We start from the raw sequence: 26,316 nt of genomic DNA, 5'->3' as shown, positions 1-26,316 counted from the left end.
GACTTCCAATCCTCCAGGACTCTGCCTTCCTCCCAGGCCAATCTGCACATCTTCCACATCCATTCTACTACCGTCTCTCCCCCATGCTTCAGCATTTCACCACACACTCCATCAATTCCTGGGGCTTTCCTCGATTTAACTTTCTCCATTGCTTCCACAACTTCTTTCCTACTGATTTCTTCCTGTCTTCTCACCTCCCTCCTTCTCCCAGCCATTGCCCAGCCACTTATACTCGCATTACTTCCATCCTCTATGTTCAACAAGTCCTTAAAGTGTTCCTTCCATATTCTCACTTTTTCTCCCTTCTCGATTAGTAATCTACCATTTTTATATTTCACTCCCCTGCTAACTTCACTTCCACCCTGACTTACTCTTTTCACCTCTTTCCAGAACATTTCCTTACAGATCCTCCACTTTACACTCAAATTCCTTCCAAATTCCTCATCCACTCTCTTCTTACTCTCTCTTACTAATCTTTTCACCTCTCTCTTTCTTTCTACATATAACTCTCTCTTCTGCCTCTCAACTTCTTCCACGCCCCTATTTCTCATCCATTCATTGTATGCTTTCTTCTTTTGTGCCACAGCCTGTCTCACCTCTTCAGTCCACCACGCTGTTCCTTGCACCCCCCTCCGGCTTCTCTTCCTTCGACACACCACATCATATGCTGCACATATTTCTTCTGCAAATATCCTACACAGACCTTCCACGTCTCCCATGTGCTCCAATTCATATTTGCTCAATCGTTCATCCACTTCTCTCTTATACTCTGCCTTTTTCTCATCCTCCTCTAACCTTTCCACTCTCCTTGCAACTACTCCTTCCTCTCGTCTTTCCCTTCTACTATTCCTCCATCTTACTAGAATCCTAATTCTGGCCACCACCAAGTAGTGGTCAGAAAGTCCACTTCCCCAGCCTCTATAAGCTCTTGCATCCATTACATATCTTTGCATCCTTTCATCCACACACACATAATCAATCATTGCCTTTCTTTCATTCAGTTCACCATCCACCCTTCTCATCACTCACCATGTATACCTGTGGATCATTTTATGCCTGAAGAGGGTATTGGCTATCACAAACCCTCTCCCAGCACAAATGTTCACTAACGCACTGCCATTCTCATCTATCCCAGCAGGCACACCCCACTCACCAACTATTCCATCCACCTTCACATTCCCAACGGTACCATTCATATCACCGATCAAAAGCACTCTCTCATTCCTTCCAAACTTTTCCATGCACACTTCTACATTTGTCCAGAACTCTTCTCTCAATCTTCTAGCACGATCTTGCATTGGCGCATACACACACACAATCCCCCACATTTGTATTCCAACTTTCAACTTTACCCACACAATCCATGACCCAACTGATCCATACTGTCTTATGCTCTTCTTCCATCTTTTACTCACAACTATACATACTCCTTCCTTTGCCCTCTCATTCTCACCTACTCCTGCACATATACCCATCCATACTCCCATTCTCTCACACTTTCTCCTCTCCATTTTGTTTCAGTTAATCCACACACATCCACTTTCGCACCCTCAAGCACCTGGACAATCTCTCTCTCTTTCACCTCATCATTCGCTCCTCTTACATTCCACGTAGCCATTACCAAGTCCTTTGTCCGGTCCTGGGTCGTTACTTTACCACTGTACCACTGTACCACAGAGGCTCCATATATATATATATATATATATATATATATATATATATATATATATATATATATATATATATATATATCTATATATATTGTTACGGAATAGAGAAAACTGTCCCGCAAAGTTCCAGGTTCAAAATAAAAGAGTTAGGTAAAATTACAAGTTAAAGTTTAATGCTCAAACTAACAACAAAACATTCAGGACTCATAAGGATAATGTAATGGCAAAAAACAGGTTAAATATATGGTTAACTGCAATAGCCTCTATTAACACGAAATTAGCAAGAGTAAATTTATCTAAGTCAGCCCTGTTAAAATGAGATACCAGATAATACTCAGTGAATGCCAGATATATTATTACAGATACAAAATATTATTAATGATGGCTGACAATAAGAACCCTTACACAAATCACAAAAACCTTACTAGGCCTAAGAATTAACCTTATGCTAAACAGTACAAGAAAAAATGCAACAATAGTTATACTCAAATTACACACAGCTGCTAGATGGTTGGAGACTTCCTGAGCACTCACAATAATAACTGTACAGGCGAGGGCAGAGATGTGAACGAAAGGAGGAGCAGATCTAAGTGGCAATAATGCAGAGACTGAGCTCATTATATAGGGGCCGGCAGAGCTTGATACAACTTGTAAGAAGGACGCGCAAATGAAGCCATATGGGACAAAGAGCTGACAATCCTGCTCTGAACAACAGAAAGGACGACTTACTCTACTATAACAGTAGAAGGGGGGACTGAGGCAGAACACGCTCGTGATCAAACATGCAGCATACTGTGCGTTAAAATTACACAAAGGATGATGAAATTATAGGCTATGTAACAATATATATAGGGTAGAGCTGGAGGCACAGGGTCCTCCCGGTCGCCATCAAGCGACTGTGCCAGCAGCGACTGTTGCTATTTCCGGGAATGCTCGTCGGCGAAGAGGTGACGGTGCGGCCTTATTATTTACCAACATCTGCGGCCTTACCACAAATTTAAACTCAGTTCATTTTTTCCTTCAGTCCATATCCCCTTTGGCCCTTTTCCTCACAGAACCACAAATCTCACCCTCTACCGATATATCTCCATTTTGTTTTCCCGGTTACCATCTCCTTACAAACTTTCGTAACAAGGGCGGCACCTGTTGTTATATCAAATCCCAATATGCAGCTGACACTATTTTAAACTTCACTTCATCCAGTTTTGATTACTCATTATATAAATTAAATTGCCAAAACATTACCAAATATATCTGTGTAGTTTATCGTTCCCCCAGTGCTTCTTCGGAACCCAGTGTATTTGATTCCATATCCACTCAGTTGAGTAACCTTGACCTTGCCCTTGGCAATGAAATTACCATTTTGGGTGATTTTAACATACACAATGTTGAATGGTTATTGCATTCTGTCCGGACTGACGACGCTGGTCTAGAGTGCAAGCTGTTTGCGGAATCGTTTAATCTCACCCAGTTGGTAAAGCAACCAACCACAATACCTGATAATCCTGACCATAATGTCCATCTCTTGGATTTATTCTTGACAAATAATCCAGATTAATACACGATAGAGTTACTGTAACCACTTGGATCCTCTGACCACAATCTCATCAAAGCCTCATTAGTTAACCCTCCTACACCTCCCCATTCTGAACCTGTCAGGGTGACCCGATGGCATTTTAACATGACAGACTGGGATGGATTTAGAAATTATCTTGCTGATGTTCCATGGCAGTCTTTCTTCTCTAGTGATCCCAATTCTACCCAGTCCCACATTTGCAACTTAATACTAGCTGGTATGGATTTATTCATACTAAGTCAACAATTCACTAAAAGATCAAACTCTCCAAAATGGTTTGATGGCAATTGTGGCAGAGCAACAGCCCAAAAGTCATTAGCATATAACTTTTACTTAAAATCAAAAACATCTGAATCACTCTCCCAATTTAAAATTGCTAGAAATCATGCAAAAGCTGTATTAAATCTATCTAAATCAAACTTTCTTCAAAAGCAAGCATCAAAACTACTTAACAACCCTAATGACAATAGAATATTCTGGTCAACTCTTAATTCTTTCAATAATAACTTTAACAAGTCATCTTCCATTCCCCCACTTAAATCTTCAGATGGCAATATTACAAATGACCCACATGGGAAAGCAGATATCTTTGCTAGCACCTTTGCCAGAAATTCTACCATAGATGATACCAGCCAGAATGTCTCAGTACTGGAACTTGACTCTCCAGAAATTGCCCCACGTAAAATACAGACAAGATACGTAAAATCCATCCTAGACAATTTACCTACCAACAAAGCTCCAGACCCAGATGGAATTCCGCCAATTGTTTTGAAAAAGTATTCCCCTGAACTTGCCTCTGTCCTAGCTAAATTATTCAGACTATGCATACATACTCCTTTATTCCCAAATTCATGGAAAGAAGCCAATATCCACCCAGTTCCGAAGAAAGGGAGTTCGTCTGACCCCTCCAATTACAGACCAATAGCTGTCACATCTTCTCTTGGTAAGGTATTTGAAACTTTAATTAATAAGCATATTGTTAAACATCTTGAATCCAACAACTTAATTTGTGATAGACAATACGGTTTTCGCCACGAAAGATCCACCATTGACATACTTAATCTCTTAACTCATACCATCCATCAATCAACTGATCTTTTTGGAGAAACTCATGCAGTAGCTCTTGATATTTCTAAAGCTTTCGACAAAGTATGGCACCGTTCCCTGCTGTCCAAACTCCCTTGCTATGGACTAATGTCTTTTGTTCCTTTGATTTCTTCTTATCTTAGTGACAGGAAAATAAGAGTAAAAGTAGATGATGTATATTCGAATTTCCACTCAATTAACGCCGGCGTGCCACAGGGATCAGTTCTGGAGCCAACCCTATTTCTGGTTCATATTAATGATCTCTTATCTGTCACTCACAATCCCATTCACTCATAAGCAGATGACTCAACACTACATAGTTCATTCACACTCAGATATCCATTTACAAAGCCTAATATCTCTACCTCTCAACTCAGTACAGCCATCTCCATAAATCAAGATCTATCTACAATCAGTGAATGGGGACAAAACAACCTTGTCTCCTTTAATGCTAGTAAAACTAAATATATACAGTTTACTAATAGACAGATATTGCCAGATTCGTACATTACCTTCAGTGCTACTAATATTCCCATCTCCAAAAGTATTGAAATTCTTGGTGTCTCACTTAACAGTGCCCTCAGCTGGACCTCTCATGTCAGATCACTTGCTAAAACCGCCTCAAAGAAACTTGGATTATTGTACAGAGTCCATAACTTCTTCGCTGATGAGCAGTTGGCTATAATTTATAAGACATGTGTGCTCTCAGCTTGAATATTGCTCACCCTTGTGGAATAGTTGTGGAGAGGTTGCATTAAGACAACTAGACAAAATTCAGAAAAAAGCTGTTAGAATCATTAACAACCCTGCCATTACATATAAACTACCTCCCCTGCAAGTAAGAAGGAATGTTGCCTCCCTTGCATTATTTTACAGATATTTTTTTGGCAATTGCTCAGACGAAGTTGCGCCCATGGTGCCACCTCTCCATGCCTTCCCTCGTGCTACACGGGCATCTGGTAGCGCTCATGACTGGAATGTCACTCAACCATATTGCAGAACTTCTGCCTATCAGAATTCTTTCATTCCCCGAACTGCATCTCTCTGGAACTCGCTTCCCCAGAGTTGTTTTCCTCCAAATTTCAACCCACAACTGTTCAAGTCTAACTGTTACAGATATTTTATGAACAGAGGACACCAGTAATCTGGTGTATGGATTATTTTTTTTACCCATTTGTTTTTCCTTCCTCCGTTCTGTTATTTAAATATATATATATATATATATATATATATATATATATATATATATATATATATATATATATATATATATATATATATATATATATATATATATATATATATATATATATATATATATATATTTATATGGAGCCTCTGTGGTACAGTGGTAAAGTGTGCATTCTCGGACACTGAAGAGCGAGGGTTCGTACCCCGCCAGGGTTAGAAACTTTGCGAGTGTTCTTCTGGCCACGGACTACTTTGGCGAACATCAGGGGTGCTGTGGTTGAACCAGTGTTGCATACTATAAAGTATGCTTGCACCCAGTTGGCTTGCACGGGCCAATCACACTTGGTTCACAGAATACACACACATCCAAAGCCACTCCAACACAACAGTTACACTTACAAGCACTTCTCACCCTACATACAAATCTACTAGACAACCTAAGTCACTTGTTAGAGATACATTGGCTGTATCGTCCCCACTTCGGTAGGGATAGGCCGGTCCTGCAGTGGATACTCAAACGGCTGATGATGATGATGATGATATATATATATGTATATATATATATATATATATATATATATATATATATATATATATATATATATATATATATTGCCAGACGCCTTTATCCCATACGGGGTGGCCAAAAATAAATTGCTTCCATGTCGCCCTGTCCCTCGCCATTTCATTGCCCTGCTCCCAGCTCACACCCCACTCTCTCATATACCTCTCCACTCCAACCCTCCACCTCATCCTTGGCTCCCCCTCCCTCTCCCCCACTCCACCTCGCTCACATACACTCACCTCGTCAGTCTCTCGCTCTCATCCTCTCCATATAACCAAACCATCTCAATGTGTTTCTCCTAATGCTTCCTACCACATCCACATCCACACCATAAGACTCCTTCACTTCTTCATTTGTCAGTCTGTCTCTCCATGTGACTCGACATGCTCCTCTCACGTAACTCATTTCCACTACTGTCACTCTTGACTTCTGTTTCTCCAACAAGGTCCAAGCTTGACTTCCATAGGTTATAGTCGGCATCACAATACTGTCATGTAGTAACTTTTTCACTTCCATGCTTTCTTCCCTGTTTCTTATCACTGCCTTCAAGGATCCAGCAACCATTCTTCCTTGTCGTACCCTTTCAAGGACTTCACCCTCTAATCTTCCATCCTTACTCATCACACTACCTAAGCATTTAACACATTCACATTTTCCATTTTCTCCTCATCCAGCCTCACTGTGCATTCACTGACTTCACTTCTCTCGAAGACCATAACTTTACTCTTCCCTACATTCACCTTTAGATTACGTTTCTTACACACTTTCCCAAACTCATCCACCAAGCCTTTCAGCTCTCCTTTGTATTCACTTAACAACACAGTATCAAAACAACAGTACAGGGAGTTTTCAAAGACTGCCTTCTTTCACTAGGGCCGCTCCAACATCCACTGCCCTACCTTGTACTTCGTTTATAACCTCATCCATATACAGATTGAACAACCATGCTGACATGACACATCCTTGCTTCAATCCAACCTTCAAATAGAAAAATTCTCTGAGTTCACTATCCACATCCAGTGCAGCCTTAGCACCTTCACACATACTCTTCACGAAATTCAGCGACTTCTCATCTACTCTATATATTCTTAATACTTTCCACAATCCGTGTCCATCCACCCTGTCATATGCTTTCTCCAAATCCATGAAGGCCAAATACAACTTCTTTCCCTTCTCCAGAAACTTTTCCACTAATGATCTGAGAATGAATATCTGATCTAAACAGCCTCTTCCCTTTCTAGAACCTCCCTGTTCTTCTCCAACTATTTTCTCTGTTATTTATCTCTGTCATTAAGTATCCTCCCATATGCTTTTCCTACTACACTAAGAAGACAAATGCCACTGTGATTACCACATACTTCTTTTTCCCCCTTTCCTTTGTACAGGGGAATAATTATACCTGACTTCCAATCCTCCAGGACTCTACCTTCCTCCCAGGCCAATCTGCACATCTTCCACAACCATTCTACTACCTCTTCCCCATGATTCAGCATTTCACCACACACTCCATCAATGCCTGGGGCTTTTCCCATTTTAACTTTCTTTTTTGATTCCACAACTTCCATCCTACTGACTTCTTCCTCTCTTCTCACATTCCTTCGTCTTCCAACCATTCCTCAGCCACTTACATATATATATATATATATATATATATATATATATATATATATATATATATATATATATATATATATATATATATATATATATATATATATATATATATATATATATATATATATTCTTTCCTTGTCATTCTGCCTACGGGTGACTTTACACTCCCTCTTATGACTTCCTTTCCTTCTTTCTTTCCTCTTCCTTCTGCCTGTAGGTGACTCTACAGTGAGTGACAAGCCAAATGGTTTCCTGTACACCAGGAAACCAGTTACTATGCAGATTGGTAACCATATAACTAGATTTTGGCGTCAAGTGGTTTAGCGGGTAATTATTGCACTCCAATCGGATTTAGCCGGTGAAGGTTTATATCCAAGGGGTGGTTGGGATTGATTGCTCATGTAATGCCATGCAGGGATGAGTGAGGCTGGTCACTCTTATCTTAAATGTCGGAACCAACTGCCTAGCCCCAGGCTCCTATGCCCCGCATGGGGCAATGTAGCATTGGATGATGTATATATATATATATATATATATATATATATATATATATATATATATCTAAATATCTATATATATATATATGTATGTATATATATCTATCTATCTATATACCTAGGCTGCTTCCCCCAAAGGAAAGGGAGGTAGCCGAGACAGGACGACTCACTCTCCATTTACTCATCCATTCAAACACATTCATTCGCATCTTAGCTCCAAAGGGGAGAACGGACAGATCCTCACCACATCACACCGCACAAGGGTCAACTGCGCAATGCAATCAGTGACATCCGCAGCAGGGCCCAACAGCAGAACTGGTTTACCCCTGCCACATCATAACAGATCCATCCCCTTACCCGCACCTGACCTGACTAGCTGATCAGACCAAATGCGGGAGAATATCCCCTCAGGGCTGCGTCATCACTTATTCATTCACAATTTCTCTCCATTTATTTCTGTCACGCACAGCCACTCTTCCTTGCTCAACAGACATCCCTCTCGCATCCAGCGCTCTCTTCACACTGTCCATCCATCCTATTCGTGGTCTTCCTCTCAGCCTTACACCTCTCACATCAGATCTAGTTATCTTTTTCACCAATCGCTCATTATCCATTCTCTCCATATGCCCAAACCATTGCAACACCCTCTGCTCAACTCTACCAGCCATCTCCCGAACAACTCCAGTTCTCCTTCGCACTTCATCATTTCGCACTCGATCCATATGCGTCACTCCACACATACTCCTCAGACATCTCATCTCCATTACATTCAAACTTTTCATCTCTGCTACACCCATATTCCATGTTTCAGCCCCATATAATGCAGTCGATACCACAGCACCCTCATACAGCCTTCTCTTTACATCCATTCTAAGCGAACGACATTTAAACACTTTTTTCATTCCTCCCAGCACCTTTCCTACTTCATTTATTCTAAACTTCACTTCTGCATCTATTCTTCCATCCACAGCAACATGTGACCCTAGATATTTAAAACAATCTACCTCCTCAAGCAACTCACCATTCAAAACTATATTCATCCCCCTACCATCTATCAACCTCGTACACTTCATCACTTTACTCTTATTCTCATTTACTTTCAATTTCCTCCTTTCACACACCCTTCCAAACTCCTCTACCAACTGTCTCAATCTCTCCTCTGAATCAGTCACCAGTGCAGTATCATCTGCAAACAGCAGCTGCTTCAGATTCCACTCTCCTCCATCAACATTTACCAGACTCAGACCACCTAAAACTCTTGCATTCACCTCCCTTACAACACCATCCATGTAAATGTTAAACAACCAAGGCGACATCACACATCCCTGTCGCAGCCCCACTCTCACGGGAAATCAATCACTCACAGCATTTCCCACTCTTACACACGCTCTACTATTTACATAAAAACTTTTCACCCCTTTTAGTAACCTACCATCAAGTCCATACAATCTTAAAACAGTCCACAAAGCCTCCCTATCAATTCTATCATAAGCTTTCTCTAAATCCATAAATGCCCAAAACACATCCTTGCCTTTCGCTACTTTTCACACACTTGTCTCACAGCAAACACCTGATCAACGCATCCCCTCCCTCTCCTAAAGCCACACTGCTCATCACTAATCACTCCCTCTGTACCCTCTCTAACTCTCATAATTAACACTCTACCATACACTTTACCTACAACACTCAACAGACTTATACCCCTAAAGCTAGTACATTCATACTTATCACCCTTGCCTTTATACAACGGGACCACACAAGAACTTGCCCAGTCAAATGGCACCATACTTTTCTCAAAGCACACATTCAACAATCTTACTAACCAGTCAACAATAGTCACTCCACCACCCTTCAGGCATTCCACAGCACACCCATCCATACCTGCAGCTTTCCCTGTTTTCATCTCCTTTACTGCCTTCTCCACTTCCTCCTTCATGATCAAAGAATCATTTAACTCTCCCAACACATTTGTTCCTTGCACCCTTCTATCCGCCACAATCTCAGCCACCCTTTCCTCCTCTACATTTAACAATCTTTCAAAATACTCTGCCCATCTCTTCCTTACTGCATCCATCTCAATTAAAGTCCTTCCATCCTCTGCTTTTACTCGTTCTTCCTTCCCAGACTCTCCCTTTCGCACCCTTTTCACCTCCTTCCAAAACATTTTCTTATTCTGTTGAAAATTCTCTGTCAGCCGCCTACCCCACCTCTCATCTGCTGCCACTTTAGCATCACGCACAGCCCTTCTCGCTCTATTCCTCTTTTCCTTATACCTTTCATATGACATCTCACCCTTCCTCTGCAGCCACACTTCATATGCACGTCTCTTCTCAGCCACAGCCATACTTACTTCCTCGCACCACCATTCACTTCCTTTTCTTACACCACCACCCACACGTCTCACACCACACACCTCTTCTGCATGCCCCACCACAGCACTCTTAAACAACTGCCATTCCTCCTCCACGCTGCCATTTTCCCGATCTTTCACTGCGTTCCACTCATCTTCCAATTTCTCCTGATACTTTATCTTTTTCTCTCTTTTATCCAACTCACTCACTTTCAAAACCTCCCTGCCACACCTAACCCTCCTAGCTCTCACCCATCTCTTACCTACTCTTAACTTTCCCTCCACCAGGTAGTGGTCAGACATACCTCCACCCTCCCCTCTCAGAACTCTCACATCCAACAATCTTCCTATTACATTCCTAGACACAACCACATAGTCCATCAAGGCTCTATCAACAACCCTTCCACCCTCCTGTCTCACCCATGTATACTTATAAATATCTTTCTTCTCAAACAGTGTATTCCCTAATCACCATCTCTCGCTCAACACACATCGCTATCATTCGTTCCCCATTTTCATTTCTTCCAGGCACACCATGCATACCAACTACACCTTCAACTGCTACATTTCCCACTCTAGCATTCAGATCTCCCATCATTACCACATTCACATTTGCTCCAAAACTCTGCAGACACTCATCAACATCATTCCAGAAAGACTCCCTCTCCTGTTCATCTCTTTCACTACCAGGCCCATATGCACTCACAAACACCCACAACTCACGTTCAAATTTCGCTTTCACCCACATCAGTCTCGATGACACCTCCTTCCATTCAATCACACACTGCTGTACTTCCGGACTCACTAACAAGGCCACACCTTCTCTTGCCCTTCCTCTATCGACACCTGACAATCTTCCATTCACACTTCCAAACATAGATTCCCCCTTCCCTTTCATCTTGGTTTCACTCAAAGCTAACACATCCAACTTTCTTCTCACAAACATTCTCCCAATCTCCTCCCTTTTAGCCTCAATTGTACTACATCCACGCACATTCATAGACCCAATCTTCAGGGTACGGGGATAACTCCATCCCCCATCCCTTTCTCTGGCCTGTCTCTTTTTAGGAACTAAAAAACAGAGGAGGGGGTCCCTAGTCCCCTCACCCCGCCCCTTTTAGTCGCCTTTTACGACACGCAGGGAATACGGTGGCAGTATTCTTCCTAACACAACCTGGCCACAGAGTAGTAGCACCACCCCATAGTGCGGCCAGGTTGTTTCCCCCCCGCCACAGGGGGGGAAACAGTAGAAGGGCGGGCGTTACGTGGCTAGTGCATACTTCCGTCGATCTGCAGTGGTTCGTAATTTTCCTATTTACATATGGTGGATATGTATATTGGATGGAAGTAGGTCCCGTCGCATATTACTAGTTCGCCATGTATGATTTGGGTTAGATTTCGTGTGTGTGTGTGTGTGTGTGTGTGTGTGTGTGTGTGTGTGTGGTTCTTGTTTGCGTATGTCTGTGTATATTTATTATTATTATTATTTTTTTTGCTGTATCTAAAATGATGCACTGGATTGCAGAGATGCGAGCAGAGATCGTGGGAAGTAGAGAACTGTTCGTGAAAGCTGGCAATCCCGTCACATTATCCTGCAGAGTGAACCACGGTACACTAATGCCAGGTCAGTACCCCTTTACACCTTGGCTCATCTCCTCACTTTTCACTTCTTTTAGATTTTTTTCTTACCTTGATCTATATAACGCCTTTGTTTTAAACTGACATTGTTCCCTAACGCAGTTTCGCTCAGTTCATGGCTAAATGTAATTTTAGGAGAATTTTCACTAATCACCGAGGAGAGATTAATTCTTTCCTCATGACTAAGACTTGCCGAATTTCATGCAACCTCGACTTAGTATTCAAGGTGTGGAACTGGCTCATTTCCGTAAGTAAGAACAAACTTATTACTGCCTCCAGCTGTCAGGACTCTGTATTATAAATACAAATCATAACAGATAGCATGATGGATAGATAGACAGAGCACCAGACAAGGTGTGGGAACGGGAAATTAGCTTGCAACTCTTTAAGTGAAGGAATGTTGATCGTGCAACGGAAGCAGTGCATACACACAGACATACAATATTCTAAAAGCTTCCACGACAGTATAGCACACGTGACACGACCCCCACTAAACGAGAATGTAGGAATCACAGCTCAAAAAAGGACTGGCCATAGAACCGGCAGGTAGTGGAGAGAGCGAATAAGAAGAGGAGTCCGACTAGACTTAGTATATCAAGTCCCTGTATAATACATACGCTGCTCAACTTAGACTTTCTTTGAAGATAATAAATCAAGATCAATTCCCTGTATTCATCTTTAACTCCTCCTGCTCTTCAGTTACCAAAATAACTTTAACCAAAACTCAAGACTCACCTACTACAAGATTAGAGTCGCATATATATAAATGGTGGCTACAAAGTTCCAACAATAAATGGTGGTTGTAACAATCGACTCTACGTCTACGAAATATCATTTCTACAAAATCAGGCGAAACTGTAACCAAGGTCAGCTCCAGTTCTACAGCTGATTCTACATTATCAAGAAACTACAATTCTACGATCAAGTAACCACAAGCGAGTATACAGTAAGAAGAACGAGTCTACGAGTTTGAGTCTACAAGGCTACGAGCCTACGAGTCTACAAGCCTACAAGCCTACGAGTCTACAGTTGAGTCTACATTATCAGGATAGAAAACAAACAATACCTCTTACAACCAACAACTCACAACCAGCTCCTGACAATATTCTCTCCAACCCCCCCCCCTCCGTCTCCCCAGTCATCACGCTGATGTAGAGGTGAAGAGGGCATACGACGCCTTGCCAGTAGTTTAACAAAGTATTGATAAAAACAATCTTCCAGTTTCTTCGACGAACCAGCGAACTACAACCATCTACGATCAACAACAAGTAACAAGTCTACGAGTCGTCTGTATAATCTTCTACATGCACCTACAAGTAGCGACATTCTTCATCCCACAACGAGTAAATCACAAGAAAAAAGGACCGAAAATAAATTGAGAAAGAAAAACAGAACAAGCAAACGAAAAGCAAGAACACAGCAACAACCACCAGACCACCGCCCTTCTCTCCATCCACCCCCTACCTCCACCGCTGACGCAGGACAGTGAGAAGGTCAAAACGACTACAGCAAATACCAAGTCCATAATCACAACTCATCTCACTCACTCATCTTCACTCAAGTTACTCATCGCTACTCATTTACTCACCACAGCTACAAGTGGAAACTCAACGTCACCAAGCATGTTTGTTGAGACGACGCCACGTCAATCAACTCGTGTGTGACACCACCACTCACCACCACTCACACCATTCCCAACACGGCAAAAACTAGTGCGTTACATAGTTACTTCATTCATACAATACACAGTGGTAGACAGAAAACTTCTGCACAAACATATAAAACGTGCTGTATAGTTACAACTTAAGTACATATACCTACTTCAATTATCTTCATAATTCAATCATTAAATACTTGCACCAACAATAAATATTCTACACTCCAGACATTCATTCATTTATTATAGCCTTTATTAACTACCAACGAGTGTTACCATTTATACCTACATAAAATATGTTTCATACATACAACTATACATTACTACACCCACAAAGTAATACAGAAAATATACTATCACAGTTACTCAGTGAGAGATTAAAGGAACTGTATTAAACATTTATTAATTAAAATTACCTTGTGGAAAAAGACAAATAAAGTTACAAGGAAAACTAGAAAAATATAATAAAAAATGGCCAACACAAATGATGTTAGCAAGAATGAACATCTACACAATCGTGAAGACAAAGATTTCCACACAGTGCTGACACATACCTTGCCCACGATAGGTACAAGTGAACAAGTCAATGTACATAGTTAGTACTGTATATAGTGTATATATATTTTTTATAAAAAATAACAATATATGGGGCTGTATAATATCACTTTCAATAATATATGTGCAATATAAACTAAACCTTAAAAAAGGGTCCCAAGGGAATTAGCCAGCAATAATGCAACCTCGGACAACGCCAAAAAAGCGTAGACAAACGAAGAAAAACAAACTATAGAAAATCAATGCATAAAAAAAAAAAAAGAAATACAGTAAGATCGCTTAACAAACAAATGAAAATAGGTGTGTTACTACAAATGCCAAAATATCACACAAACTCCTTCTATAAGTGAACCAAAAAGCAAATTATTGTTCTCCACGAGCCAGTGGCATGGCACATTATCACTATCATCGAGTGCAGCATGACCATATCGATGTCAGGACTGTAATTATTACAATTATGTAACGACAAACGATTGCATTATGTTACATTTGCAACAGTTATGTAACTACAAACGATATGTAACAATACAGTTATGTAACAATTCATACAATGTTAGTTATGTATTTCTACAATGTTACTACAATATTATGTAACAATTTATACAATGTTACTGTTATGTATTACCACAATGTTTCTACAATATTATGTAACAATTCATACAATGTTACAGTTATGTATTACCACAGTGTTACTACAATATTTTGTAACAATTCATACAATGTTACAATTATGTATTACCACAATGTTACTACAATATTATGTAACAATTCATACAATGTTACAATTATGTATTACCACAATGTTACTACAATATTATGTAACAATTCATACAATGTTACAATTATGTATTACCACAATGTTACTACAATATTATGTAACTATTCATACAATGTTACAATTATGTATTACCACAATGTTACTACAATATTATGTAACAATTCATACAATGTTACAATTATGTATTACCACAATGTTACTACAATATTATGTAACAATTCATACAATGTTACAATTATGTATTACCACAATGTTGCTACAGTATTATGTAACAATTCATACAATGTTACAATTATGTAGTACCAAAATGTTACTACAATATTATCTAACAATTCATACAATGTTACACACAATTCTGTATTGCCAGAATCATCACACAAGTTAGGTGAAATATTAGGCATTACTAAAGGGATAACTCCATATGTAATGTAATGACCTAGCAATATTACCATTGCACAATTATATGCGTATGTCTGTTATACTGTACATACACATCTTACAATATGTCATTCAATAACCAATTTAACTATATTGCATTTGTTCAATTATGTATACAACTTGTTTAAAATGTAATATTACTGAATCATTGCAATATTAACATGAATATTATGTCTATACAATATTATAATCAATGTTATGTATTAATAGAATATGTCAATAATGATTGTTGTCGGAGCACCACCAGCTGTGTGACCGAGCGATGTCAGGACTCCATATTATATATACAAATCATAACAGATAGCATGATGGATAGATAGATAATAGATAGACAGAGCACCAGACAAGATGTGGGAACGGGAAATTAGCTTGCAACTCTTTAAGTGAAGGAATGTTGATCGTGCAACGGAAGCAGTACATACACACAGACATACAGTATTCTAGAAGCTTCCACGACAATATAGCACACGTGACACGACCCCTGCTAACGAGAATGTAGGAATCAGAGCTCAAAAAGGGACTGTCCATAGAACCGGCAGGTGGTGGAGAGAGCGAATAAGAAGAGGGGTCCAACTAGACTTACTTAGCATATTAAGTCCCTGTATAATACATACGCTGCTCAACTTAGACTTTCTTTGAATATAATAAATCAAGATCAACTCCCTGTATTCATCTTTAACTCCTCCTGCTCTTCAATTACCAAAATAACTTTAACCAAATTCAAGACTCACCTATTACAAGATGAAAGAGTTACATATATATAAATGGTGGCTACGAAGTTCCAACACAGCTACATCATTTTTTTTTTTTTTTTTTTTAGCACCATCTATACTTTCCCTTAGCTTAGTACACTCTATACTTCTTTTCATATCATTAACGTCCTTTCCATCCATAACAGTTTTAAACAACTTATTTCTTTTGGCCTTCATCAGTTTATATCTCGAAACCCTTACATCACCTGGCGTTCCCCAGTAATAATCATTATATCTAAATAACAACATCAACCTGTACTGGTGTGAGTCTTTCTGTGTGTTTGTTCGTTTTTCCACGAGATCGGAACGGTAATACATATCGAGCTAATTCTTTTTGCATTATGTCGGAGTAAGTCCAGGGAGTGTAAGAAAAATACCAATGAGAAATTCGTTGCGAAATTGTTTGAAATCGAAACACGCGAAATTATTCGAAAATAATTTTTTTGACTTTTTGATCGGAAAAGGTCATTGTGTGCTCAGTAACGTTATGGAAACAAAGATAAAGTATTTGGAAACATTTTGTTATGAAAAGACCACTAGTTTGTGCCGCAATATGTTGCGATCAAACACTAGTCTCATATAGTAAACGTAAATATCATGTTGAGAGAGAGAGAGAGAGAGAGAGAGAGAGAGAGAGAAAGAGAAAGAAAGAGAGAGAGAGAGAGAGATTTATGTTTTAATGTGGTGTGTGTGTGTGTGTGTGTGTGTGTGTGTGTGTGTGATTCACTTTGATTCTTGTGTTCTTTATGAAGTAGAGCTCTGAGGGAGTAGACTGTAGTACCAGTGACCAGGGCAGTAGTTCCGAGACAGATGGCAAGCTGGTGACAGTGAGAGCTGTAGCTCCCGTTTCACCTGCCCTCAGGACCTGTCCCATTGGTGAACATTTTCAGTGTTTTCATTAAGACAATAGACCATAATACCTCTTCCTCAAGTTGTCTACACCACAGAGATTGGACGGCACACCTTCTATTTCCAACCCCACCTAGAAATGGTTCATGCAGTATTAAGAGCAAAATTGATGGTAAATACCTCGGGTTACCACCACCAGCAGGATAGGATTGGCACAGGACCCTCCTGGTGGTAATCAAGCGACTTTGCGGGTGGCGGTTATTGCAATCACAGCTTTATGTTCGTTAGCGGAGAAGTGCGGGTTCGGCCCTATATTTTACTAACGTCTGTGGTCTTAGTACCAATCTGAATTTTGTTCACTTTTTCCTCCATTCTGTATCCACCCTAGCCATGTTCCTCACAGAAGCCCAAATCTATTCCTCTGCTGACTTATCCCAGAGTTTTCCTGGTTACCATCTCTTCACAAACTTCACGAACAAGGGTGGCATCCGATGTTTTATCATATCTGAATATACAGTTGTACTACCTTGAACTTACCTTCAGCTAACTTTGATTAGTTATTATACAAAGTAAATTTAATAATTTTAGTAGGTGGGGGCACCCACCATCCACTCACTCAGCGTACTGCTACTTTACTCCACGGTAACTGTACACTGAGTGGCAATCCAAGTGACTTCCTATTAGCCAGGAAATCCCTTAATACGCTGGGTGGTAACCATATAACCAACCCATATGCATGACATGCATGTCAGTAGTTGAGTTGGCGGGGGATTACTCTCCCTCCCCAGAATATAACCACCTAAAAAGACAAACAAAATGCTTCGGACCAGGACTGACCCACAGGTGACAACCAAGGACTGGACAAAGGATATCTTGCTGATTTGAACATGTAATGTGAGAGGTGCCAATGATGAAGTGAAAGAGAGAGACACTGTCCAGGTGTTTGGGGATGCAAAAGTGGACATGGGTGGATTGATCGAGACCAAATGGTGAGGTGAGAGAGTGGAAATATGGATTGGGTATATGTGTGGGGGATGAGAATGAGAGGGCAAAGAAGGGTGTATGTATTTCTGTGTGCAACAGATGGAAGGAAAATATAACAGTGTATGGATCACTTGGTTCAAGGATTATGTGGGTAAGATTAAAAGTATTAATACAAGTGTGGGTGATCGTATGTGTATATGCACCATCATAGGACAATGCGAGCAGAATGAAAGAAGAGCTTTGGGCTGATGTGGAAGCATACATAGAAAAATCTGAGAGGAGTGAGTGTCTTTGATTGCAGATATGAATGGAAATGTAGGGAATGTGATGGTGGATGGAGTCGGTGATGAGTGGGGTGTGCCTGCAGAAGCGGATGAGAATGGTACTGTACTTGTGGACATTCTTGTAGGGGAGAGGTGGGGGGGATGATAGCCAGTACCCTCTTTTGGCACAAAATTATCCACATGTATATACGGCGATTAATGATAAGGATTGGTGGTGAACTGAATTAATGGAATGCAACGATTGATTATGTGTGTGTGGATGAGGGAATGAGAAGATATATGCTGGATGCGAGGGCATACGAGTAGAGAGGTTGGGGAAATGGATCCTCTGACCATCACTTGGTGGTAGTGAAGTCAACGTATAAATGCAGTGGATAAACAGAAGGAGAGAGGGACAGGAGGAAGCAGTCCATTCAACGCGAGTAGGAAAATTGCTACAGGGTGAAAAAAGGCAGATTATAAAAGTGAAGTGGTGGAGATTTTTTTTTATGTGTCCGACTCTGGACATAGGCTTCACAGCCTGCTATCAAGGCCCAGTAGTCCTCCTCCTACATACTGCACACTACCACGTGTCACCACTTCGGCGCTAACACCCACCTTCCATATTGAATACATGTTAGGGCTGTCTCATACAGGACTGGTGTATTGGTATTAGCGGGGGTATTTTTACATGTCGGCGGTTCTTCTGGTAGATCAGTAAAGTCTGATTTTCATGAAATTCAAATTCTTAAGCTGTTCCCCTCCCCGGCGGGGATTTGAACCTGGGTTCGATAGGACTGCAGACCGTTATTGGGTGTGATTTAGGCCAGATAGGGGAGGTGGAGGGGGTGGGCAATGTATTCACAGAAGAAATATGTCAAGAATGTAAGGTGTTGTGTGAGGTGAGGAGAAGACGAAAGGGGGCAAAAGGAACAACATGGTGGAATGAAGAGGTGAGACAAACTGTGGCACAAAAGAAGAAAGCATATAGTGAATGGATTGGAAACAGAGGCAGCATGGTGGACTGAAGAGGTGAGACAAACTGTGGCGCTAAGGAAGAAAGCAAGTAGTGAGTGGATGGGAAACAGAGACATGGAGGAAGCAGAGAAACGGAATTGTTATGTATAAAGAGGAGAGAGCTGAAAAGATTAGTAAAAACGAGTAAAGATTAGTAAAAACGAATATACAAAGGAGTACAAAGGAAAGCGAACAGCAGCAGACCTTATGGTCCTTTCGAGGCTGTTTGTTACTGAGTAGATTATGACTACGAGATCCAACTCTAAATGCTGAAGGATAAGGACAGTAAAGCAAGAAGGCTCCCCCCACCTCCAAACCCTCCAGTTGAAACTGGTAAGAAAAAGCGAGAAAAACCACCATGCAGCATGGGTAAATTGACATGGAAATTTCATAGGAAAGACTGAAAAGGAAAAGTTACATTCTATAATATTTTATCTATAAGCTACCAGTATGAATAACCTGGAAGAGGAAATAGTAAAGTAAAATGAATAATCGAATAAATAAATAATGCATGACACCATGTAACGGTACGTTTAGTTAACGGGGTGTGTTTGGACACAGCATGGAAATTGCGCAGCGCACAGTGTGGATGTTCAGGGGAGGTGCAGCAGCCTTGCCTGGTGCTATTAAGGTAGGCAGCAGTCAATCAGGCCCCAGCACCGTTCATTCCACTGAATGTAGGAGCGTTCCCATTCAGGACAAGCACACAAGTCACCTCCTGAAGCAGTGACCCCTGGTACATAAAAAAAATCCCGATGGTGTTCACTTGGCTAATTGGGACCCTCAGTGATCCACAGCCCATCACAGGTCGAAAGTATGAGTAGTGACCGTTAACTCAGGGCTATCTGTGCAGATCTTAGTCTATGCATATATTTGCATTCAGTTAATTGATCCAGGCTCTAAAAACAATAAAATAAAATAAAATAAAATAAATAAACATACACAAGTGTTTTATTCAGGAGTAAACATTTTAAGCTGGGGGTTAGACGACAAATACTCATCGAGGCGACCTTCAAAGGTCAGTACTGAATTAGAATTTATTACATTACAGGGCAAATTATTTCATATATTTACAAATCTACTGAAGAAGAAATGGTTAGCTTCATGCGACTGGAATCGTTTGCCAATTATTTTATGCCCATTGCCTCTAGTATAATTCGAGTGATCGACTGTGAAGTATTTATCAACAGTCATGTTATCATGTCCTTTGACTATTTTGAATACTTGAATTAGATCTCCTCATAACCTCCGTTTAGTTAGGGTAAATAGATTCAGGGCTTCTAAACGTTCATCGTATGGTTTATTTCTCAGTCTTGGTATCATCTTTGTCATCCTTTGCTGCACTCTTTCAAGCTTTTCCATATCCTTTTCATAATATGGTTACCAAAACTGAACGTAATATTCCAAGTGCAGGCATACTAAGGAATTATACAAAGTGAGGATAATATTATCGGATTTATATTCAAATGCTCTACCTATGAATCCAATCAATTTATTGGCTTTTTTCACAGCTTCTGTGCATTGTTTGCTTGGTTTCAAATCGTTTGTTATTATAACTCTTAAGTCTTTTTGATGGTTTACCCTATCAAGTTGGACATTATTCATGCTATAACTAGCTCTTACATTCTTACTGCCAATGTTTAGCACATCGCATTTATTAATATTGAAATCTGTTTGCCAAACTTGGGCCCAGTTAAGTAATCGATCAAGATCTCTCCGAATTGCCTGCCTTTGCAGTGCTGTATCTACTCTTACCTATTTTTAGTATCGTCAGCAAACTTTGAAATTTTACAACATAATCTTTCATCAATATCATTTATATATATTAAGAAAAGAATAGGACCTAACACTGAACCCCGTGGCACTCCACTTGTAACGTTTATCCAGTCTGACTCTTTTCCATTTATTACAACTCTTTGCTTCCGTCCAGTGAGCCAATCTTCTACCCACCCGAGAACACTGCCCCTGAAACCGTGTGCCTTTAGCTTCTAAAGGAGTCATTTGTGTGGAACTTTGTCAAAAGCCTTATGAAAATCAAGATACACAACATCAACAGATTTAGTGTCATCATACATGCTCAGTATATCATTGAAAAAGTCCAGCAGATTCGTATGGCAAGAGCGATTATTATGAAAACAATGTTGAGAATCTTTGATGAGATTGTTTGATTCTACGTGTTTCACAAACTTATCTCTGATAATAGTTTCAAGCAATTTGCAAATCACCAATGGTAAACTAATTGGGCGGTAGTTTTCTGGCTGTGCTCTGTTACCTTTTTTTAATATTGGGGTTACGTTAGCAAGTTTCCATTCATGTGGCACCTTACTGCTTTTAAGTGATAAGTTTAAAGGTTCATAAAAAGGCTTTGCAGTTTCATTCTGCAGTTCCTTCCAAAACACGTGGAGATATTTTGTCCAGTCCCGTTGTTTTATTCTCTTTTAATTTGCTAATTCCAAGTAGTGTGTTGAGATTACTAACTGTAATGTCAGTGATTCTGTTGTCCTCTTCTACAAGAATTGGGGAAACAGCAGGAATCGTATGTATAGTTTCTGTAGAAAATACTGATGCAAAAAAAGTATTGAGAATTTTTGCCATCATAGTTTCATCATCAGTGTGCTCTCCGTTATCTATGATTAAGGGACCAGTTGTCAAAGTTATTACCATTTTGCTTCTTATGTAACTGAAAAATTGTTTGGGATTTGATTTACTGATACTTGCAATATGTGCCTCAAGGTTTTTCTTACTGCATTTAGATTAATTTTTTTGCTTTCCGTCGAAGGGCATCGTATTTATTTTTATCATTTTGACTCTTTGTGGTATTATAATTTTTATATGCAAGATTTTTTGCTTCCAGACAATGTTTAATGTCGGAGTTCCACCATTTGGGTTTAGAATTTTTGGCAGGCCTTCTGTTGCGCATTGGAATACATAACTTGACAGCACTGTTGAGGGTTTCTGTAAAAGAATTTCACACTTCATTGATATCTAAATTTTCGGCAATAGGATGCCAGTTACCTACACCAACAATTGACTTTAATTTCTTAAAATTTGCCCTCTTAAAGTCAGGCACTTTCTCGCAACTGGCCCTGACATTGTCTTCACTGATTTTAATGTTAAATGTGACTGTGTGATGATCACTTGTACTAAATTCTTCTCCTACAATAACATTACTCACTACGTTTTCTGATGTGGCTAAGAGAAGATCTAGGATGTTAGATCCACGTGTCGGATAATTTACAAATTGATACAGAGAACTTTCCTGCCAGTTTGTATATAGGTCTAACCCGGTGTGTGAGGATAGCGTTCCTCCTAATTCTGGAACCGGTAAATTAAAATCACCAAATATTACAGTGCTTTGCATACAAGATATTTCAGCAATTTGATTGTAGATTCATTATCGATGTTGAGTGGCTGACCGGGTGGACGATAAATTAACCCAAGTGTGATTTTTTGACAAGATTCATTCCTAAGCTGAATATGGATAGTGTCAATGTTCTCAGTACATGGTTTGGTAATTACGACTGGATGAAATCCTGATTTAATATATAACACCACACCGCCCCCATCTCGATTCTTCCTTTCACTACTGAAAATGTGATAGCCTGGTAAATTAAACTCTGCTAGAAAATCTCTTTGCTCAGTATTTAGCCACGATTCTGTTATACCAATTACGTCATAATCATCTGTAAAGACAAGGGCCTCTAAATCAGAATATTTATTACGCAGACTATGCACATTCACAAGAAGAGGTTTAATGTGTTTTTGTTTCCGATGTGTGAAGCTTCCATTACTTATTGATTCATCGGATCATAAGACATCTACGTTTGGCTCCCTTGATGCTTATTTTTTCTTCAGAAAAAACCTACTGTATCACTAAGTAAACGACCGAGACAGGCAGAACCAATGGCATTCAAGTGTATTCCATCATTCACAAATTGTGTGCGCTGCTCGTAATACTGGTTCCATGTGTCAATGAACTCAACTTCTTCCTGCAGGCAAAGTGACCTGACCTTATTATTTTTACTAAATCCTTAACTGAAGAAGGCATTCCCTGTACCAATCCTTAGGAGTATTCTTGAAGTTAAAAGGTTGTTAGTTTTCTCCTTGTAGCGTCACGTCCTTCTCCTGTACTTCTCTATCAGCCTATCTGATAGGGTCCGTACAACATCATTTGTACCTGTATGGATGATAATTAGGATGTTATTTTCCGCATTCTCAAAAACATCATCCACAGCCTCTGTTACGTCGCCTACTCCTGCACCTGGGATACAAAAACGCTTTCATTTAGAGGGTGCCCTGCCGCAAAATTCAACCAACTGACCACGGATGATGGAGTCCCCCACAACCCGTGCCTCATGGGGCTCTTCCTCTACTTCTGCAAGAATCTGAACCTTGTTGTATGTTGTTACTGGAATGATGCTCCTTTCCTTGCAAGCCTTGCACCATTCCGCACTGGCTGGAATTCATTCTGTACGGTGGAGGGAGAAGTAACTATTGTACAGCAGAAGGAGGATCTTCAGCCTGTACTGCAATTGGCCTAGCAGTGACATTATCCTCTGCAGTGTGTCCGACATTACTCGCAATGAATTCTCCAGCACATCAACTTTTCGGGTCAGGCTGTTAATTTTGTTTGTAGCCTCAGTCAGCTTGTCTTACAGGCTCTGACGTAGTATGCACATCCTGCAAACAAAAGTGCGGTCCGTATAAATGGATCTAGTGAAACTACCGGAGCAGGTTACGCAAATGAAGTTCCGCGGCAGTCTGAAATGCATGGTAACTGTGAGCATTTATCAGAGAAAAAGAATCCGATAATACTGATTAGTACCTGGAAGAGATATTGGAACAAGAATAAGTTACATACAAAGCCTGCTAGAACAATGACAATTTATGTAATGGTTACAGGTTTTACTGGTGAGGGCCTTGTTGCTGTTTAGAACTGTACAGGAATTGCTACCTTACTGGTTAATAATACGCCTGCTACAGAGAATGGAAAGCTAACCATTACCTGGAATGAAGAAGTAATATTATACAACATGAAATACAACAACAATGAAGTCACAACAGAGTCTTACAATACACAAATAAGTTTATTATCTTCTGAAAAGTTATAGCATATGAAAATACAATTATATCTAACTGTACAGTAGCTCCAAAAAGTATATTAAAAAAATATACTATACATTCTGACACAATGGACGATGTATCTGACACGTGTTGCGTGAAGCAGCAACAAAATTGGTAGACCTGCATGCTGGGGAGTGGTTGCCATACACCTGTGTATGACCTGGGATTGTATATACCGTTTTCTTTCTAATGTAATACTAATCACTTGTCATATGTAGATATATTTGATGTTATAATGATGATAAAGACAAGTTTTAACATAGGCACGGTTACTCTTTCTATGGTTCACCAGTAATGCTTTCACGAGTGCCAGCACAAGGCTATCATCACTCTAGATAAATAGTATAAAAGCTTTCCCAGAACTGATATATTTTGAGAAAGTGTTTATATAATATCTGTGATTATGACTTGGAGATATATGACACCCAGTATAATGTGAATGGCACAAAAATATTAGAGAGACAGGTATGGTGGTACCATTCTTAACTGGCGGTTTGGGTGGGGCACCAACCTCTGTACAGTGTTGCCACGTTTTCCATACTCGCGATACCTCTCTCTCTCTCTCTCTCTCTCTCTCTCTCTCTCCTGGGGGGAGATGTGCATCACCCTTGGGAATTTTGTTTCTTTTATGAGTGATAAACTTGTGCTTTCATTTCTTTATTTTGTTTTTAGTATATCTAATTATATTTAAGAATATTATTGTTTTACATATGACGCCAGATGACCTCACTATTGTGGTGCCATGATTTGTTTTCATTCAATCACTCTCCCTCCTTCGTTCCCTCCCTTCCTCCATCTCTCACTTAGCTGCACTCAACACTGCCCCTGGTCTGCTTCCCCCCCCCCCTCTCTCTCGCCTTTGTTATTTTAGGATACATTTTGGTTATTTTCTTTTACGTTATAATGTACATATTGTAAATTTGACTTTATTTCCACACCACCCAGGAGGTAAAAGTCTTGGCGCGTCTTTTTTTAAGTGTCCCCAAACAGGCCTAGGATAGACGAAGCTCTGGCCAGGTGGGACTGGGTGTGTGTGAGTGTTGCCGCTCACGAGGGTTTAATGTATTATTATTTTTTTTACTAAGAAATTGACATTTTTACTTATATTCCTGTACATTATCTTATAATCATAATTGTGACATTATTACCAACCCCAGAAATACGGTAACAGCCAATAAAAGTGACTACTTTTTTTTAAGCAACACTGTAAAATATTTATGCCACGTTTCTGTATTGCCGTATAAATATTTTACGCATAATAAGTTTACCGTTCTTTCATATATTATAATAAACACGTTACCATTATATTCTTATGTGTTTATCTTATTGTGATGCCTATTACATATATCAGAGCCGTTCACATAGCGGGTATGGAACACGTGGCAACACTGTACAAAGGTTCGTGCCCCACCTAAACCGCCACTTAAGATTGGTACCACCATGGAGGTAAACGAAATGTAAAGACAGTAAATTAACCTAACTGAAACTAATCCCCAGAGCAGCGTATAAACCCATTTCACTGATACACCAGCCGTATTGTGGAGGTGACATGCGAGAATCATTCTTATATTGGACCTTATATGTAAAATAAATACAAGGTAAGGTTGAACACACTCTGGGGGCTCGTTTTATTCATTTAATAACCACTGTATTCACCGGCTGCATCCAGACCTCTGTTCAGTCAACGCGACACCTACTATGAAGCTGTGCCA

Source organism: Coenobita brevimanus, chromosome 22, assembly GCF_032717465.1.
Source record: "Coenobita brevimanus isolate Jiangsu-jjx chromosome 22, ASM3271746v2, whole genome shotgun sequence".
In the NCBI taxonomy this organism is placed as follows: Eukaryota; Metazoa; Arthropoda; class Malacostraca; order Decapoda; family Coenobitidae; genus Coenobita; species Coenobita brevimanus.
This window is presented reverse-complemented; position numbering follows the sequence as displayed.